Source organism: Ovis aries, chromosome 24, assembly GCF_016772045.2.
Source record: "Ovis aries strain OAR_USU_Benz2616 breed Rambouillet chromosome 24, ARS-UI_Ramb_v3.0, whole genome shotgun sequence".
Lineage (NCBI taxonomy): Eukaryota > Metazoa > Chordata > Mammalia > Artiodactyla > Bovidae > Ovis > Ovis aries.
In genome coordinates, this window is record NC_056077.1 from 10,778,877 (window position 1) to 10,799,391 (window position 20,515).

At 47.7% G+C, this 20,515-nt stretch overlaps 1 protein-coding gene across 8 annotated transcripts in view; it reads right to left on the minus strand.

Annotated features, from left to right (window-relative positions):
- LITAF (lipopolysaccharide induced TNF factor) overlaps positions 1 to 13,272 on the minus strand; it is a 37,283-nt gene extending 24,011 nt beyond the window's left edge. For 4 of the 8 annotated variants that reach the window (XM_060405812.1, XM_042240510.1, XM_042240515.1 and 1 more), the window contains exons 1-2: positions 13,213 to 13,272; positions 180 to 442 (exon numbers count right to left, since the gene is read on the minus strand). The gene's annotated coding sequence lies outside the window, so the exon portion shown is untranslated. Of the gene's footprint in view, positions 1 to 179; positions 443 to 5,104; positions 5,259 to 13,110 lie in introns of those variants that run through there. The other 4 variants (XM_015104081.3, XM_042240509.1, XM_042240517.1 and 1 more) reach the window with 3 other exon arrangements.
- Between the last annotated feature and the right edge of the window lie 7,243 nt (positions 13,273 to 20,515).

Genomic DNA, 20,515 nt, shown 5'->3' on the forward strand with positions numbered 1-20,515 from the left:
CAGTTCAAAATCCAGCTCTTGTCACTTCTAGGCTGTGCGACCGTGTTTCATTTCTCCATGCCTCGGTCTCTTCATCAGGAAAATGGAATTATAATCGGACCCCCACCTTCACAGGGTTGCATGTGCTCAGAACACTGGGCACTTGAGTCATTACAAAAGCATTAGATTTAACTACTTACAGGGAGGCGGAATCGAGTCCAGGGAGGGGGAGGTTGCTTGCTCGCAGTGACACAGACGGGCAGAAGGCAGAATGCAGATCCCTTCACACCATGCTCGCCCCTTCTCAGGCCACTTCCTTCACACCTTTACTTGTTTGTCCAAACCGCCTACAGTTTGATCCTCCCACCCTCACCCGCACTGGAGAGGGTAACACCCTCTAAAGTTGTCCACATCCTCATCACAGAAGGCTCATTCCTGGCAGCTCAGACGACAAAGAATCCGCCTGCAATGCAGAAGACCTGGGTTCAGTCCCTGGGTCGGGAGGATCTCCTGGAGAAGGGAATGGCAACCCACTCCAGTATTCTTGCCTGGAAAATTCCATGGGCAGAGGAGCCTGGCGGGCTACAGTCCATGGGGTTCCAGAGCTGGACACGACTGAGCAACTCACACTTTCACTTTCAATTCCCAGAACATGTGGTTCTTTTTTTTTTAATACTTATTTTTATCTTTTAAAGATCTTTTTTAATGTGGACTTCTTTTTTTTTTAAGTTTTTATTTACTTTGATACAATATGTTGTTCAGTCACTTAAGTCATGTCCCACTCTTTGCAGCCCCAGGGACTGCAGCATGCCGGGCTTCCCTGACCTTCACCATCTCCCAGAGCTTGCTCAAACTCACATCCATTGAGTCGGGGATGCCATCCAATGTAGCTTCTGTTTTATGTTTTGGGTTTTGGCCTGGAGGCACGTGGGATCTTAGCTGCCCATCCAGGGATCAAACCTGCACCTCCTGAATTGAAAGACGAAGTCTTAACCATAGGACTGTCAGAGAAGTTCCAGAATACGTTGCCTTAAATGGCAAAAGGGACTGTGCAGCTGTGACGAGGTTAAGGCCCTTAAGAGGAGGAGATGATTCAAGTGGCCCCAAGACAACCACAATGGTCCTTAGAAGACGGAGGCAGGAGGGCCTCAAAGACAAAAGAGGCCCTATTGGCTTTGAAATAGGCTCAGGGAGCCATGGACCAAGATACATAGGTGATTGCTAGTTGGTTTTTTCAAGTAGTCACGTACGGATGTGAGAGTTGGACCATAAAGAAGGCTGAGAACAGAAGAATTGATGCTTTTGAATGTTGGTGCTGGAGGCAACTCTTGAGAGTCCCTTGGACAGAAGATCAAACCAGTCCATCCTAAAGGAAATCAGTCCTGAATATTCATTGGAAGGACTGATGCTAAAGCTGAAGCTCCAATACTCTGGCCACCTGATGTGAAGAACTGACTCACTGGAAAAGACCCTGATGCTGGCAAAGATTGAAGGCAGGAGGAGAAGGGGACGACAGAGGATGAGATGGTTGGATGGCATCACCGACTCAATGGACATGAATTTGAGAAAATTCCGGGTGATAGGGAAGGACAAGTGTGCTGTAGTCCACGGGGTCCCAAAGAGTCAGACACGACTGAGCGAATGAACAACAAAATGAAGAAGCTAGAAAGGACCAAGAGATGGATTCTCTTTCGCCGAGAGCCTCCAGGAGAGCAGCGCCTGGAGTTCCACCCAGTGACACCCATTGTGGACTCCTGACCTCCAGACTGTATGATCATAAACGCGTTGTTTCAGCTACTAGGCTTGTAATCTCTTACAGTAGGCAGAGCAAACAAACCTGCCCACTCCTAGCTGGGTGGCCCAATTCCCACCAGCCCTGCAGACTCCCAAGGGGTCTCTCCCACCCCCACAGCAGTGCCCCCCACCAGAGACCTGAGCCCCTCAACCTCCCACCCTAGCTCCCAGGCATCTGTCCGCCCACCCTCAGCTCAGCAGGAACCCTTCTTCAGGCTCAGCCTCTACTTCAAGCCCACGAGAGTGGCCACCCCACCACACCCTGCCACATCCCAGGGACGCTGCTCCAGCAATGACCCCTTCTGACAGCCCTGCCCTCTCAGGTGGCTCCTCTCCTGATCTCAGGCTTGCTTGTGCTTAGTCAGTCGTGTCTGATTTTTTTGCGACCCCATGGACTGCAGTCCGCCAGGCTCCTCTGTCCATGAGATTCTCCAGGCAAGAATATTGGAGTGGGTTGCTATGCCCTCCTCCAGGGGATCTTCCTGACCCAGGGATTGAACTCGTGTCTCCGGCATCTCCTGCACTGGCAGGCAGGTTCTTTAACACAAGTACCACCTGGGAAGCCCCTCCCAATCTCTAAGCTTGTTCAAATTGTTCCTCATTAAAAGGTAAAAACAGGGCTTCCCTGGTGGCTCGGTGGTAAAGAATCCACCTGCCAATGCAGGAGACACAGGTTCGATCCCTGAACCAGGGAGATCCCACATGCCATGGAGCAAATAAGCCCGTGCACCGCAACTACTGATCCTGAGCTCCAGAGCCGGGGAGCCACAACCGATGACGCCCGTGCACCCTAGACAGAGCTTGGGCCCCTCAACAAGAGAAGCCACTGCAACGAGAAGCCCGCGCACCACAGCTAGAGGGGAGCCCCCGCTCTCTGAAACTAGACAAAGCCCAAGCAGCAACAAAGACCCGGCACAGCCATAAATAAATAAATATTTTAAACAAGAAAGGTAAAAATAAAAGCCCCCGCTACCCCAGCCTGCATCCTCAGCCCCTCTGCCTGTGAGCTTCTCTTCCACGTCCTTGGATTCACCCAGGGCCACCAATCTCCTTCCTCCCTCGGCCATGACCCCTCCAAGCCCACTTCCCATTTCCTGTCCTCCTCTCCCAAGGCTGCTGGCACCTTCTCTGGAAGGACTTCCTCACTACCCTGGCCTTGCACCTCCATCTTCTTCCGGGTCAGCCCTTCCATGGAAGGACCCCAGGGACTTGGGGGTCTGCACACAACCCCGAGAGTCCCCTCAACTCCTCAACCCCACACCTGCCATCTTCACCTTTAGCAAAGAGCAAACTGTTTGAACACAGAGCTGGCCTCTCCCCCAGGCCTGGTGGGGAGGTAAACTGAGTCTCACACCATGGAAGCACCTACCAAAATTTAATACGCAGGAGTCCTTTAACCCAGAGATTCCTCCTCTAGGTACGTGCATCGGAGCTGACACCATGCGTTGAGGTAGTGACAAATGCTGAGCACACAGGGGTACCCACTGCCTTGTTGCTAGAAACCACCTAATTGTCCGTCAGCAGAGAACTGGGTAGACCAGTTACACTCCACCCACAGCGGGGAATGGCGTGCGACCATCAAGACTGAAAGAGGAACTTCATGTGTGGAAACACAGATGTCCCTGCAATATTAACAGATCACTGCGTGAAAAAAGCCCAAATGGTGTCTATCATCTCAGGCCATCACTGGTGTACAAGGAAGAAGGATACACATTTCCTTATAAAATACGCATGAAATGTCTCCAAATGGATACACAAGGAAGTGATACAGCAACCGGAAATTCTCTGGCAGTGCAGAGGTTAGGACTCAGCGCTTTCACCAACCACCCAACCTAAAGGGGGGTGGGGCGGGGGAGAAGAAACAGATAACAGTGGCTGCCTGTAAAAGGAGGAGGGAGGTACACTGGGGATTGTAGCTGGATGCATGCTTTTCACTCTTAGACTTGGTCTTTTGTATACTGAGCCACAGCCATACTACATAGTCAAAAACTTAAGAAATTATTTAAGTTAAATATAATTATAACATAATAAATTTGTAGTTCTATGATCTATTCTTTATAATTTGTATTAATTATAACATAATTAAATGTTTTAAAATTAAATTAAATTTAAAATATAATAAACTTTTTTTTAAATAGGGACAAAGCCTCTTCTGCAAACCCCGTATCTGCCCTTCCCAGGTTGGTTTCTCACATCCTCTCACTTCTGGGTGAAATGACATCATCAGTCCTTGGTCCCATGACTGGTGTTTCATGCCCCTCAGCTGGCCTTTGGCCCCTCCCTAAGGGTTTGCAGACAGATTTTCAGGTTACTGATTACTTCTCTTTGGTGAGAAGACATGCACACCACCGCTTCCTCTATCTCAGTCCCAAATCTGTACTAATAACATCCTATCGGCCACAGTAAAACTCTTCTCTTTTCACACGGGGAATTCTAAAAGCTGAGGATGGATGTGGGACTGTGGGCCGGGTGGCATGGGCCCTCCCTCACTGGCCTTAAGGAACCCATTTGAGGAGGGAAAGTGAACCAGCCTGGGAAGACATGGGAACAAGCACAAAGGGGAAACTGAGCCCAGATTCTAAGGCAAGCAGAAGGTCTGAGACAAGAGAAGGATGCAGGCAAGGGAAATAGGAGGGGGATGCAGAGGCAGGCACACCTGTGCTCCATGGGGAAGTGACAGAGGTTGGCCAGGAGGGTAAGGCCAGGTTACAGGAGTCTTTGCACCATCAAGAGTCCGGCCCTGGGACTGCCTGGCAGTCCAATGGCTAAGACCACAATTTCACTGCAGGGAATGCAGGTTCAATCCGTGGTCAGGGAACTAAGATCCCCACATGTTGCACAACCAAAATAAAACAAACAAAAAATAAGCCTGGTCCACGCGAGGTGGGGATGGGACCAGATCTTTCAGGGAGGGACCCCGCCCCCCAAGCAGGTTCTGTTTCATTAACCAGCAGCCCAAAAGCGGCTTGAAAAACCCCCTCCAAGTTTTCAACTCCTGCCAAGGATAATTCAGATTCTAAAAATAAGCCTCAAAACCTAGAATATCAGGGGAAAGCAGCCACAGCAAAAGCCACCCAAGAAGTCCCCATCAGTATAAACACACATCAAAGGCCCAACGGCCCATCGCCAAGGGCTTCTCTCCCCAGATCACACAATCAACATAACAAAAACTCCAGGCTAGTAACTCCTGGTGTTGCTATCATCTGACCGAGGCCCTTTTTCAATATCCCTCCCCCGAAAGTCTCTTAATCATTTTCTAAAATGATCCCCTATTTCTCTCTGCCTCCTTAAGAGTCTGCAAAAAAAAAAATAATAATAAGAAAACACTCACCTCGGAGTCTTGTGATTCTGTGACACCCCAGGCTACACACAGCCCCCGTCCCGTCCCCTCCTTTGCTGTTTGAAGACTTCTGAAGGCTCCCCGTGGGTAAGAACTCCGTGTAAAGAGCTACTAGCTTCCCTGGAAGCCTCCCTTAAGGAAAGTCAACAAGCTGGGCATTTGTCTTGACGATAACTATCTGCATTACTTGGGAGGCCCCTATTTGCTTATTTCCTCAATTCTGGCCATATTCCAGATGACTGTGGGTTTTATAACTGTCATGTCTTTGAGAATTATAAAACAGTGTTTCCTTCAGCGAGACTTCAGGTAAGGACAGGGTGGTAAGCATTAACCTCCTGCAGTCTTTTCAGCCTTCCCCTGGCCCATCCGTAACAAGCCCAGCCCTGGATGATGCACGCCTTCCTCATTCGTCCTAATTGCTTCCTGTCTGTAAATTAGATTCTGTTTCCCTAACTAGCCTACATCACACCCCTCTGGGGAAGGGCTGGGATCCTTGTTTCTCTGGATTCTCCCTCCACGGAGCTTTGGGGAAAGCAACACACAGACTACCTCCTAGCCAGAGATTTCATGCACAAAGATGGCATGCTGCTGCTGCTGCTAAGTCACTTCAGTCGTGTCCGACTCTGTGCGACCCCATAGATGGCAGCCCACCAGCCTCCCCTGTCCCTGGGGTTCTCAAGGCAAGAACACTGGAGTGGGTTGCATATATAGCCCGTATATGATGGGGCAATCTATGCCGTAAGCTCGAAGAGTGTATTGGCAGGGCATAGTTTTTCCAGTTTGACATATAGCACTGTATAAGTTTGGGGGGCTTCCCAGGTGACTAAAGTGGTAAAGAATCCACCTGCCAACACAGGAGACGTGGGTTCAATCCCAGAGTTGGGAAGATCTCTGGAGAAGGAAATGGCCACCCACCCTAGCACTCTTGCCTGGGAAATCCCATAGACAGAGGAGCCTGGCGGGCTACAGTCCCCGGGGTCACAAAAAGTCGGACACCAACTTAGCAACTGAACAACAACAACAACTGTGTAAGTTTTAGGTGTACAACATAATGATTTCCCTTACACATCATGAAATGATTACAAGTAGTTTAGTGAACAGCCATCCTCTCGTAGTCTCAACCCAAAGAAACAGAAAAAAATTCTTTGCATGAGAACTCTGATTTACTCTCTTAATAAGTTTCATGAATAATGTATAGTATGTTCATTATCTTTATTATGAATTTACATTCTGATTACTTACTTAGAAGTAGAGAACTAGAGAAGTATGTATTTTTTATGTTTTTTACTTTTTTTAACTTATTATTTTATATTGGAGTATAGCTGATTAACAATATTGTGATAGTTTCCGGTGGACAGCAAAGGAATTCAGCCATACAGATGCATGTATCCATTCTTCCCCAAACTCCCCTGCTACCCAGGCTGTCACATAACATTGAGCAGAGGAGTATGTATTTTTTAAATACAGAAGAAAAGACAAATTTCCTTAAAGAATTCCAAATGACGTGTAGAAGCACCCTCCCTCTAAGTGAAAGTGAAGTCTCTTCTGTTGTGTCCAACTCTTTGTGACCCCTTGAGCTGTAGCCTACCAGGCTCCTCTGTCCATGGGATTTCCCAGGCAAGAGTACTAGAGTGGGTTGCCATTTCCTTCTCCAGGGGATCTTCCTGACTCAGGGATCAAACTCAGGTCTCCTGAATTGTAGATAGATGCTTTACCATCTGAGCCACCAGGGAAACCCAAAACCATAGGTTTGACTAGATGGACATTTGTCCATCTACTTTGTCAGCAAAGTAATGTCTCTGCTTTTTAATATGCTCTGCAAGGCATGTTGGATCTTAGCTCCCCACGGACTGCAGCCCACCAGGCTCCTCTGTCTATGGAGTTTTCCAGGCAAGAATACTGGAGTGGATTGCCATTCCCTTCTCCAGAGGATCTTCTCAACCCAGGGATCGAATCCTGGTCTCCTGCATTGCAGGCAGATTCTTTACTGTTTGAGCTACAGGGAAGTTTCTTCTCCCTCTAAGAAGTAGAGCTTAATCTTGACCCTTCCTCTCCTGGGTGAGGCCTTCTCTGATAGCTCAGTTGGTAAAGAATCTGCCTGCAATGCAGGGGACCTCGGTTCAATTCCTGGGTCTGGAAGATCCACTGGAGAAGGGATAGGCTACCCACTCCAGTATTCTTGGGCTTCCCTGGTGGCTCAGCTGGTAAAGAATCTGCCTGCAGTGCAGGAGGCCTGCTTTTGATCCCAGGGTTGGGAAGATCCCCTGGAGGAAGGAAAGGCTAATGGTCTATGAAAAGAGGAAAAAGAGGAACTCTGCTACGGGGAAAGCTGGCAGCAGCGATGTCTTCGGGTATCATGTTGTACCCCCTTGTGAAGTGAAGAGCCCTTCATCTCTGTGGCCTTCTCCCGCAAAACTGGTAACCCCAGTAGAATCACAAGACAAACATCAGACCAACCCAATGTGAGGGAAATTCTACGAAATCTTTGCCCATTACAGCTTAGAAACAGCCATGAGAAACAAGGAAAGATTGAGGAGACAGGAGGAGTTGGTGATGGTGTGATTAAACGCAGTGTGGTACCCTGGATGGGGTCTGGGAACAGAAAAAGAGACTTTAGCAGAAACGTCAAACAATGTCTGGAGGGTGAGCGACAGTGAGGTGCCAGAGCTCATTTCCTAGTTTCACACAAGTCCTGCAGTGATGATGTAAGATGTTCACAGATGAGGGAAGACGTTCACAGCGGGGAAACTAGGGGAGAGGTGGATGGAACACTCCTTGCACTAACTGCTGCTGCTGCTGCTAAGTCACTTCAGTCGTGTCCAACTCTGTGTGACCCCACAGACGGCGGCCCACCAGGCTCCCCCGTCCCTGGATTCTACTTTGTGGCAAATCTAAAATTAAACTATCAGATGGAGGTTTCCCTGGCGGTTCACTGGCCAAGACTCCCGAAGCAGAGGGCCCAAGGTCAGGGAACTAGATCCCGCATGCAATAACTAAGATCCCACACAGCCAAATAAATAAATATTTTTTAAAAAAAACAAAAAACCAACTTTAAGATGAACTGAAGCAGGGCAGGCCTTACCCAAAAGCATACAAGTTCAGTTTTTAAAGACAAAACAGGGCTTCCGGGGTAATCCAGTGGTTAAGAATCTGAATGCCAATGCAAGGGACACAGGTTCAATACCTGGTCCGGATAGATCCCACGTTCCTCAGGACAACTAAGTTCTTGCGCCACAACTACAGAAACCTGCATGCCTGCCTAGAGACCATGCTCCACAGCAAGAAAAGCTACCGCAATGAGAAGCCCACGTACGCAACTAAAGAGTAGCTCCCGCTCGCTGCAACTAGAGAGAAGTCTGCCCAGCAACAAAGACCCAGTGCAGCCAAAAACAAATATATGTCTTTTTTTTAATTTAAAAAAAAAAAAATCAAGCTGCCATTAAAAAGAAGTTTAAGGTTTTACTTTTTTTTTTTTTTTTTTAAAGAAAGTTTTATTTCCCCTCAGGTATTTTGGTTAAATGGGAAGGATCAAGTGGAGGCCAGGGTGATGATCAGGGTTTCTAGTATTTCTCTCTGACCCATTACTAGATAGGTTCACAGGTAGATAGATAGATGATTACCAATTACTAGATAGATACACAGGTAGATAGGCAGACAGACAGATACACAGATACCGCCATTTTAAGTGAATAAGCCTTAAAGTTTAATGAATCTCCTCCCAGCATTTGCACACTGATGCCTGGCCACAAATAGGTGATAAACTATATATATTATATATATATATATATATATATATATATTGATTGATTGATTGATTGATTGAAGTCACTCAGTTGTGTCCGACTCTTTGCGGCCCCATGGACTGTAGCCTACCAGGCCCCTCTGTCCATGGGATTTTCCAGGCAAGAATACTGGAGTGGGTTGCCATTTCCTTTTTATATATCTCAGCACAAATAGGTTAGGTGGCCACAGGTAGGTGATAAACTTCTAAAAATACATCCTCCTGATGTGTATAGAACAGTTTTCTGGATTTAGGTATTAGATCAACACACAAAAGGGCAAGGCCTTCAGAGAGAAGATAAGGCAGCTTTTTCCCCACCCACTTAATCCTCTAAAATCAGTTCTTTCAGGAACAGAAAGAGGAAGATTATTCAATTCCATTCCCTGCCCCCACAGTCCAGGCCCCAGAAAAGAATACAGGCATTAGAGAAATGACCCCAGGGAAAAAGACATTCCTGGGCAAAAAAGAAGGACACACACACATGCAAATTGTCGGGCCTCCTAAGAAAATAGCCTAGTTTGTACACAAGGTGGAGAACCAGCTGAGGAGGTCAAAGAGAGCTGGTCTTTCACGGTCTCCGGAGAAAACTATTCTTTACAATCTATTAGGAGGAAGAATTTAGACAAAAAGGGAAACTGGGATCTCCAACTCTCTTCGGGAGAGGAAGTGAGAAATTACACTAAGGTTCTTAGGCCAATGAACCCCAAATAAATTCAGCCTACCTCCGTTAAAAGCACAGAAGCTCGCAGGGAAAGATTTCAGAGACATGTTTTCACATTCCATCTTCCGAATTCAGTTTCTTTCACCAGGCAGAGATAAAGTGACCACAATCTGAGAGTCAGGTTCAAATATGGCTTAAGTACAAATTACAGTGATTTGTGGAATGGAAAATGCTTCCAATGGGGAGCTGGGCTGCGCCCCCAGAATCAAAGGGAAACAATTCCCCCCCTGGATTCCTGGTGAAACCACATCCCCAGTTTCCACATGAATGACGGTTTTTGATGAAACAGCACAATGAGAACATTAATAGGGCTGCATCAGGAGACAAAATTATTCGTACCCTGACTACAACTTCATAAAAAAGCAGGCACCATGACAAGAAGCCGCCAAATAAGGAAAACTGATGCTAGCTGTTTCATTCACAGGCTGAGATTATACCGGATACGCTTCGTTATTTTTCATGCTTTCTGTAATATTGTTATTTTTTACATAACTTTAAAAAATACCAATGCAGCCTTTATGAATAATCTCCCTGGACTCACGGATAGGGTGAGTCAATGCTAAGCTCTTACATTTACCTCAGGAACATTGTCAATTCTAAAACTCCATGAGAGGAAATTCCCTGGCAGTCCAGCGGTCAGGATTTCCTCCTTGCTTTCACTGCAGGGGGCATGGGTTAGATCTCCCAAAATAAATAATTTTTTTTTTTTTTTTAAAGAAAAGAAGAAACCCCCATGAGCTAAATAGCTTAAATTCTTCACCATTATTTTCCCTGACGTTAACACCCACGAAGAAGAAAGTGCCTCTGACTTTTCGGATCTCGGTGAATTAACTTCCTACCTACTAGGTAAACAGGGAGTTGCCACTGAGACACCCGTGATATTTACTTTCTTCTGTCCAGGCCCTAAGTCTTATGAAAGTACACACAGTTCTTCACAGAAATAATCTGCAGTCAGAAGACAAATTCATTGGCCACAAAAGTGTTATCCCGACTGCCCTGAGCCCCAGCGCAGGTGCAAACAGTAAGATGAAATTGTGAGGACCCAGGAAAGTACCACTTAGAGCTCAACCCCGATGAGTTAAGGAAGGCTACTTGCTTGGTGAGACGGACCACACTGCCCAGTGAGCTATTTTCATTGCAGTAAAAGCACAAACAAATAGAAGACAGGTCACAGTGTCAAAACTCTAAGACTTCGAGTCATGGAACTCATTTTTTTCCACCATCACTGTAGCTGGGGTTGATTCATTTTCAGCAGGAGAATTTTAAGTCCTTGATGGGCATACTCCCATTCTCAGAGTGGCACCATAGCACTGCCAGTCGTGGGTAAAAGCAAGGAAGCATGCCCTGTCTATCTCCTTGAAAATAAACTTGGGCTGGAAATGCCTTCCAGTTCCTTTGCTCTCAGTGGCTTCTCTTTTACTGTCCTCAACTATGGGCTAGCCTGCACTTCCTCCAAAGCTTTGCTGAGCCTCTTCTGCTTATTTGGAATACATGTACCTTCTATGACATGTATTCTCAGGTCTCTGCTTTCCTATGAAATTTTCCCTGACTTGTAGTTCACTCCTTTCCATTTCTTTCAATCCTTCCAGAGTAAAGGGCATTGCTGAGCACTGACTATCCACCTGTGTTTTTTTCCACTTTCCACTGCAGCATAAACCCCTCAGAACATAGAGACATTTCTTCTGTGTCCTTTACAAGGCTAGAGTAGCATTTTATTTCCCCACAACCATCCAGTAAAAGGGACTAAAGGAACAAAGGAAAGTTTACTCACCAGAGACAGTGAAATGACTTCAATCTAGTATTTAGAGACTTAAGAAATTGATCCTCCATCTCAGATCAATCAGTGAGTCACTTAATCCACAAAAACATTACAATGAGGATACTTTCACAAATGTGAATAAAAGCATCTATTATTCATGCCTTCAAGTAACAGGAAAGGGGGAAGATGGGCCCCTCCCATCGTAGATCTACAATAGACGTTTCTTAGAGAGTCTGGGGCACCTTTAAACCCCAGTGCAAGGCCTGGTTGAGGTAAGTCAGGAGCAGCATGGGTATTATTCTACGTCAGGTAGAGCCAAGTCCTGCTTGCAGGCCTCCTCCAAGTCAACTTCGATAAAACCAAACAGTCTGGTGGAGTCCCAGATACCAGCTCACGCTGGACACCACATCCAGGTGAGTCTCACTGTAAGAGTCAATCAGAGATGGCTTGGGCAGGGCCAGGGGGCGGGGTGGGGGGTAAGAAGATAGGGGAGGCAGTCAAGCACACACTAATGCAAACCACATCTTTCCTTAAAAGGGCCCCAGGGGAACTGCAGGGCCAACCTGCCTTCCAGACAGCCCTTGAACCAGCACCAGCTCACCCAGCCAAGGGCTTATTCCCCTTGGGAAGATGGGTGGGCGAGTCTTACTCTGATGCACTAAGATGGGAAGGCCCTGTGCCTTCCAGAATTTGGATTTCCCAGCCACCAAAGCTCAGTCCGACATGCAATGACATCAGCCCCACTTATCGGCAGCACAAAAGCCACCAGACAACTAATCAAAGACCAGCCGGCCTGATCCCTGGAATGCACAGCCGGTCCAGAATTGCCCATTTCCCCATCACCTCCTGTCCTGACCTTGATGAAGGGTTTCTGGCATAACAATGACTCCACTGCCCAGATCACAGTGACCTGGAAACCAAAGAGAAAGAGGCCACCTACCTAGCTGGGCGTGGAGGGCCAATGTCCACCTTGCCGGCCTGTGCCACTGGCATGTATCTGGCAGCGGCAGTGGACGGGGTCCCGGCCGACCCCTGCGCTCACAGGGTGCCTACCTTACCCGCTCCCCCCCCCCACAACCCCTCCCCGCGAGGGGTCTAGCCAGGGCCCTGGCTCCGTTTGCTCTGTGTCCGGAATTTTTATCTCTCGTGGGCTCCCTAGGCCCGCCGGTGTCCGCCGAGAGCGGTCCTGAATACTATGGGGAACCCCCTGGAGCGGGGGATGGCGGGGAAAAGCAGATATCGTGGACCCCAGAAGTCGAATTTCTGGGACCGGCGTCGGAAATCTGTTGGGCTTTTTTTGTTTGGTTGGTTGGTTTTGTTTCTGAATAGCCGTGCGATAATAAGTCTGGAAACTTCAACTTTGAGAGAGCAGCTACCAAGCGAGACGAAACTTTCTTGAAAAGCTTCGGGGTGTCCTCTCCCGAGGAGGAGACCCCCGCGAGCAACACGGGGCGCGCTTTCAGGTGAGGGCGGGATGACCCCACCGCGCGCGATCCGCGGGCGATCGGCTCACTTCGGGGAGCAGGAACGGGACCCTGCCTGGACTGCGGCGGGAACAAGCGCCAAGTGACTGGAAGCCCGGCCTCCCCGGCCCCGCGTGGAAGATCGCGGCGGGACTCCGACGCCCTCCAACCACTTCGAACCCCGGGGACCCGCCAGGGTTCCGGGACACCGCCACCACTCCCGCGGAGTCCGGAGCTGGTGCTGGCGCCGCACCGACCCCGCTCTCCAGCCACCACCAGCTCGACGCTCCGCGGATCAGCACCCCGGTCGCTGCCTCCTCCCGTCGGCGACCCCAGCCCGCGCCCCCGCCGCCAGCCAACGCGCTCCTCACTCACCGCCGCGCGCGCCGCCAGTCGAGCCGGGAGGTCTGAGCAGATGGAGCTGGGGGGCGGACTGGCTGGAAGACGGCGGGGAGGAGCGCCTGAAGGCGGGGGGCGGGAGCTGGACCGGCCGGGGCGGGGCGCTCCGGCTCCCGCTTCCGGCTTGTCCCCGCCTCTATGCGCCGCCTGGACCCGATCCTTCCCACTCGCGGGGGGCCGCCTCCCCCAAGCTAGAAACCCCATCAGGGACCTGCGACCCTCTGGCTTCTACCCTTCCCCTCCACCGCTCCGATCTCCCGCTACCCTCGGAACACCCCCTTGACACCCCTAGACCCCGCTCACTCCCTGGAACCCCCTAGTTTCAGCCCAGACCCCACTCTCAGAGAGTGTCTCCCCTTTCGGGTTCTGCTCCTGCTCGTGGATCCGCGCCACGTGCCCGCACAACCTTGAACTCCCCTCCTGATTTCCATTCCCACTCTGCTCTCCCCTGCGCCCCTGGGTCCCCATCTTCGGCATTTGTTCTCCTTCCCGGTTCTCAGACAATGCTGATCACCTCCAGATCCCTTGCCAAGGCATCCAGCGCTCCCTGCCCTCCGGAAGTCGGCCCTTTTCTCCCCATACCTCAATTCTGTGCATTCAGATGCATCCAGGCAACCCAAGAAAATCTATGTGCCTTTGGCCATGTGCCCACTTGCTCTGGCCTCAGTCTCCTGTCTGTAACATGGGCATAACAGTACCTGTCTCGTAAGATCCACAGAGATTTAGCTGAACAATGCAAGCAAAGCGTTCAGCACAGATTGTGCTAAATTAAACCTATCCTAGCTGCTAACTCGCAGAAGGCAATGGCACCCCACTCCAGTACTCTTGCCTGGAAAATCCCATGGACGGAGGAGCCTGGCAGGCTGCAGTCCACCGAGTCGCTAAGAGTCAGACACGACTGAGGGACTTCACTTTCACTTTTCACTTTCATGCATTGGAGAAGGAAATGGCAACCCGATCCAGTGTTCTTGCCTGGAGAATCCCAGGGATGGTGGAGCCTGGTGGGCTGCCGTCTCTGGGGTCTCACAGAGTCGGACACAACTGAAGCAACTTAGGAGCAGCAGCAGCTGCTAACTATTGGACTGGTCAAAAAGTTCATTCAGGTTTTCCCTAAGATGAAACAAAAACCCAAATGAATTGTTTGGCCAACCCAATACTTTGCATGCACCCAGGGTGTCCTGTGGCCCCTGCTACTTTCTCACTCAATCACTGAAAGCTCTGGAAATGAGTAACTACTATTTCAGTTCAGTTCAGTTCAGTTCAGTCGCTCAGTCGTGTCCGACTTTTTGCGACCCCATGAATTGCAGCACGCCAGGCCTCCCTGTCCATCCCCAACTCCCGGAGTTCACTCAAACTCAGGTCCATAGAGTCGGTGATGCCATCCAGCCATCTCATCCTCTGTCGTCCCCTTCTCCTCCTGCCCCCACTATATCAACATCCATCAACTCACTGCCCCTCAATAGATGCTGCATCTCTGACAAGAGCCTCTATTATCCTGCTAGAGTAATAACAGCAGCCCTGATCCTGCTAGTAAGGCCCCCTGGAAAGTCATTACAGGGCATTGATGATGGTGTGGCTTTAAGGTGAGAATCCTCTGTCCATGGGATTCTCAAAGCAAAAATACTAGAGTGGGTTGCCATTCCCTTCTCCGGGAGATCTTCCTGACCCAGGGATTGAACCCAGGTCTCCCATGTTGCAGGCAGATTCTTTACCATTTGAGCACCAGGGAAGCCCCAAATACAGAGTCCTGCAGAATGGGTGGAACCCTATTGTGGCTACCTAGAGAAATGCTGTCGGGGCAGAAAGCCTAAGAGCCCCCTGTGGATTCATAGACTTGGATTCCAGAACTCTTCTGGAGGTGGAACCTCTCACCACCCCCCAACTTCACGCTGAGACCCAGGCAGAGAGTAACTTGTCCAAGGTCTTACAGCAAACTGTCCCCCTTCTTCCCTGCCCAAAGGTCTTACCACCTTTCACCAAGTGGACCCAAATACTAGCAGCCATGGACATATTACTCAGTTAAAGGAGGGTAATTCAATCCTTCAGCATGAGAAATTGCCAGATAAGATGTTATTAGTGATGCCAATCTTTTCTTGTTTTAAAACTCTAGAGGAAAAAAATATATACACATAACATAAAATAATAATAATAAAAACTATAGAGGGACTTCCCTGGCAGCCCAGTGGTCACTGGGACTCTGCACTTACAATCCTGGGGGCGCAGGTTCGATCCCTGGTCAGGGAACTAGGATCCCACATGCGATGCAACAAAAACAAAATCAAAAATAAGCAAACAGACATAAACTCACACATATGTGGGCAACGGGTTTTTGAGAAAGATACTGAGACCATTTCATGGTAAGAGAGTCTTTAGAGCAAGTGGTGCTGGGGCAACTGCATATTCACACGCAAGAGAGTGAAGCTGGATCCCTGCCTCACACCATATCAAAAAATGAATTCAAGATGGAAAAACTATAAAACTCTTCAGTTCAGTTCAGTTCAGTTGCTCAGTTGTGTCCAACTCTTTGCGACCCCGTGAATCGCAGCACGCCAGGCCTCCCTGTCCATCACCAACTCCCAGAGTTCACTCAGACTTCCATCCATCGAGTCAGTGATGCCATCCAGCCATCTCATCCTCGGTCATCCCCTTCTCCTCCTGCCCCCAATCCCTCCCAGCATCAGAGTCTTTTCCAATGAGCCAACTCTTCGCATGAGGTGGCCAAAGTACTGGAGTTTCAGCTTTAGCATCATTCCTTCCAAAGAAATCCCAGGGCTGATCTCCTTCAGAATGGACTGGCTGATCTCCTTGCAGTCCAAGGGACTCTCAAGAGTCTTCTCCAACACCACAGTTCAAAAGCATCAATTCTTAGAAGGAAACAAAACTGTGAATTCTGTGATCTTGGATTAGGCAATGGTTTCTTAAATATGATATCAAAAGCTTAAGGTACAAAAAGAAAAAAACAGATAAATTTAACTTCATCAAAATTGAAAAGGTTTTGGGCATGAAAGGACACTACTGGTATACTTTGGGTTTATTAAGGGTTCAGCTTCAGGTCACCGCAAGAAAGTGAAAATTGTAATAAAGCAACACACAAATTTTTTAGCTTCCCAGTGAATATTAAATATATACTAACACTGTACTATAGTCTATTGTGTGCAATAGCATTATGTCTTTTAAAAAGTACATATCTTAATTTTCAAAATACTTTATTGCTAAAAATTTCTAACCATCCTTTGAGTCTTCAGAGAGTCTTAATAGTAATATCAAAGATCACAGATCACCATAACAAATATAATAGTAATGAAAAAGTTTGAAAGATTTAAGGAATTACCAAGATGTGACAGAGAGATAGACGCAAAGTAAGCAAATGCTGTTGAGAAAATGACTTCAATAGACTTGCTTAGCAAAGTTGCCACAAACCTTAAATTTCTAAAAAATAACTTGCTGTATCTGCAAAGTGCAATAAAGTATTTGCACTTTATAAAGCAAAACAACACAAAACAAGGTATGCTTATATCAAGAGAGTGAAAAGACAATCCACAGAATGGGAGAAAATATTTCCAAATCATTTAATCAGGATCTAGTATCCATATTTTGTAAAGCAACCTTACAAATCAACAACAAAGAGACATCAACTCAGTTTTTTAATTAGGCATTGGGATGGTGGGAAAGTCCCAGAGAAACACAAAACTGTGAATACGCAGAGCACAGGGAAATTTTAGGGCAGTGAAAATACTCTATATGATATTATGATGGATGCGGGCATGTGTGCCCAGTCGCTCAGTTGTGTCTGACTTTCTGTGGATATATGTCATTATATTTGAGGATATCTGCGGATACATGTTCTTATATTTGTGGATATATGTCATTATATTTGTCCAAACCCTTAGAATGTACCCCCTGGAGGAGGAAATTGCAACCCACTCCAGTATCCTTGCCTGGAAAATTCCATGGACAGAGGAGCCTGGCAGGCTACAGTCCAAGGGGTCGCAAAGTTGGACATGACTGAGTGACTTCACTTAGAATGTACAACAGCAAGAGGGGACACTGGGGGTCCCTGGTGACTCAGTGGTTAAGAATCCACCTGCCAGTGCAGGAAACGCAGGTTCGATCCCTGATCTGGGAAGATGCCACATGCCGCAGAGCTACTGAGTCTGTGCACCACAGCTACTGAGCCTGTGCTCTGGAGCCCAGGAGCCACGCCGCAACTACTGAAACCCACGTGCCCCAGAGCCTGTGCTCCGCAGCAAGAGAAACCACCCCAATGAGAAGCCCTGCACACTGCAAGAAAGGGTAGCCCCGACTCGTCACAACTAGAGAAAAGCCTGAGGGGCAATGAAGTCCCAGCACAGCCAAAAATGAATAAGATAAAATTTTATATATATATATATATATATATATATATATGGGCTTTCCTGGTGGCTCAGATGGTAAAGAATCCACCTGCAATGTGGGAGACCTGGGTTAGATTCCCTGGGTTGGGAAGATCCCCTGGAGGAGGGCATGGCAACCCACTCCAGCATTCTGGCCTAGAGACTCCCCATGGACAGAGGAGCCTGGCGGGCAACAGGGGTTGCCAGTCCAGTGGGGCTGCAAAGAGTCTGACACGACTGAGCGACTGAGCGACATACACACACACATATTTATGTGTATATATGCTATGTTGTGCTTGGTCATGTCTGACTCTGTGCAACCCCATGGACTATAGCCAGTCAGGCTCCTCTATCCAGGAGGATTCTCCAGGCCACAATACTGGAGTGGGTTCCCATGTCCTTCTCTAGGGTGTGTGTGTGTGTGTATATGTATATTCCCACGTGCCTCAGAGCAGCGAAGCTTGTGTGCCACAGTTACTGAGCTCTCGAGCCACAACAAAAGATCCCTGTGTACCTCGACTAAGACCTGACACAGCCAAATACATAAAGAAAGAAAGATATTAAGGACTTCCCTGGTGGTCCAGTGGTTGAGAATCTGCCTGCCAATGCAGGGGACCCAGGTTCCATCCCTGGTCCTGGAAGATTCCACATGCCACAGGGCAACTAAGCCCATGTACCAGAACTACATGCATACCCATGTGCTAGAGCCCACAAGCTGTAACTACTGAGCCTGTCCGCCACAACTGCTAAAGCCCATTCACTGTGGAGCTGGTGCTCTGCGACAGGAGGCGCCACCACAATGAGAACCTGCGCACCACCACTAGAGAGCAACCCTGGCGTGCCACAACTAGAGAAAGCCCAAGCTCAGCAACAAAGACCTCACAGGCAACAATAAAATAGATTTTTAAAATGTTAAAAAATAATAATACATATATATATATTAAAGTGAGCCCTAATATAAACTATAGATTTGGGTGATGATGAGATGTCAATGTAAGTTCATCAATTGTAACAAATGCACCGTTATCAACCAGGGTCCTTGGACTTCCCTAGTCAATAGAAATTGATTAAGAGGCCGGATGAGAACTTCAGGCAAGGCTTTTTCAGGGCTTCTGCTACAGCAGGAGGGACGGAAAACAAGTAACAGGTTCCCTTGCTCCTCCCCAAGGGGAGCTGATTCCTGAAACGGAGGGAGGGTAGGAGTGAGTCCAGAGGTCAGGCTGGAGGGTGATCTAGGTGGTTTGCACACCCTTAGGTGGTATTGTATACTCGGCGTATGCACAATACCCTGTTTTTAATCCCAACTCTTCAGAACCCTGGTGGCTCAGATGGTAAAGAATCTGCCTGCAATATGGGAGACCTGAGTTCATCCCTGGGTTGGGAAGATCCCCTGGAGAAGGAAATGGCAACCCACTCCAATATCCTGGCCTGGAGAATTCCTTGAACAGAGGAGCCTGGCAGGCTACAGTCCATGGGGTTGCAAAGAGTCGGATGCAACTGAGCAACTTTCACTTTCTGAAGTGGTAGTTGGGTGTTTTTTATCTTTTTTTTAATCTTGTCCAAAATTTGCCCCAAGTGTACAGCCATTCAGCTATTTTTAGTCTCATATAGTTTCTTTGTATTTTGTTGCTCAAGGAGAGTTTGTCCAGAGGCAAGCACTGCAGCAAAGGGTCCCAGGGCCCAGGGCCCAGGGCCCAGCCCTGTCTCAGTACCACTCTAGTGGGGAATGTTGATAATAGGGGAGGCTATGTATTTGTGGAGACAGGGAGTATACGGGAACTTCCCATAACTTCCTAAGTTTCTACAAATCTAAAACTGCTGTTTTGGTCTTCGTTATTGTGCAGGTTTTTCTCTAGCTGTGGCTACTCTTCATTGCTCTGTAGGGGCTTCTCATTGCAGTGGCTTCTTGCTGGGTAGCACAGGCTCCAGAGCTTGCTGGTTTCAGTAGTTGCTCAACTGCTGAGCAACACGTGGGCTCAGTACTGTTGGCTCCTGGGCTCCAGAGCACAGGTTCAATAGTTGCGGTGCACGGGCTTAGTTGCTCCACAGTATGTGGGATCTTCCCAGATCAGGGATCAAACTTGTGTCTCCTGCGTTGGCAGGCAGATTCCTTACCACTGAGCCACCAGGGAAGCCCCTAAAACTGCTTTTTAAAAATATCCTTTTTTTTTTTTAAGCTTTGGAGATGGAGAGTGATGATAGCTGCACAATATTGTGAACGCACTTAATGCCACTGAACTGTACCCTTGAAAATGGTTGAAATGATAAATTTTACATTATGTATATTTTACCACACACAAATTTAAGTTAAACAAAACACTGGCAAAAGATTTGAATAGCCAATTCTACAAAGAAGATATACAAATGCCAATAAGCACATGAAAAGATGCTCAACACCATTAGTCATCATGGAAATGCAAATCAAAACTACAGCGAGAAACCACTTCATACCCACTATGGTGGTCATTAAAAAAAAAAAAAAGTTTTTTTGATGGAAAATAAACAAGTGTTGGGGAGCAAGTGAAGAAATGGAAACTTTCACACATTGCTGGCAGGACTATAAAATGGTGCAACCACTGTTCTACCCCATAGGTATATACACGAAAGGATTGAAAACAGGTTTCCAAGCAAAACTTTGTGCAGGAATGTTCATAGCATTATTCCAAATAATCAAAAGATGGAAATAACCTAAATGTCCATTAACTGATGCAGATAAACAAAAAGTGGTATATCCTTATGATGGAATATTATTTGATCATAAGAAGGAGTGAAATGCTAACGTTTGCTATAGTTTGGACAGACCCTGAAAACCCAATGCTAAGTGAAAGAAGCCAGACATGAAAGGTCACATGGTATATGATTCCATTCATATCAAGTTTCAAGAACAGCAAGACTCTATAGATACA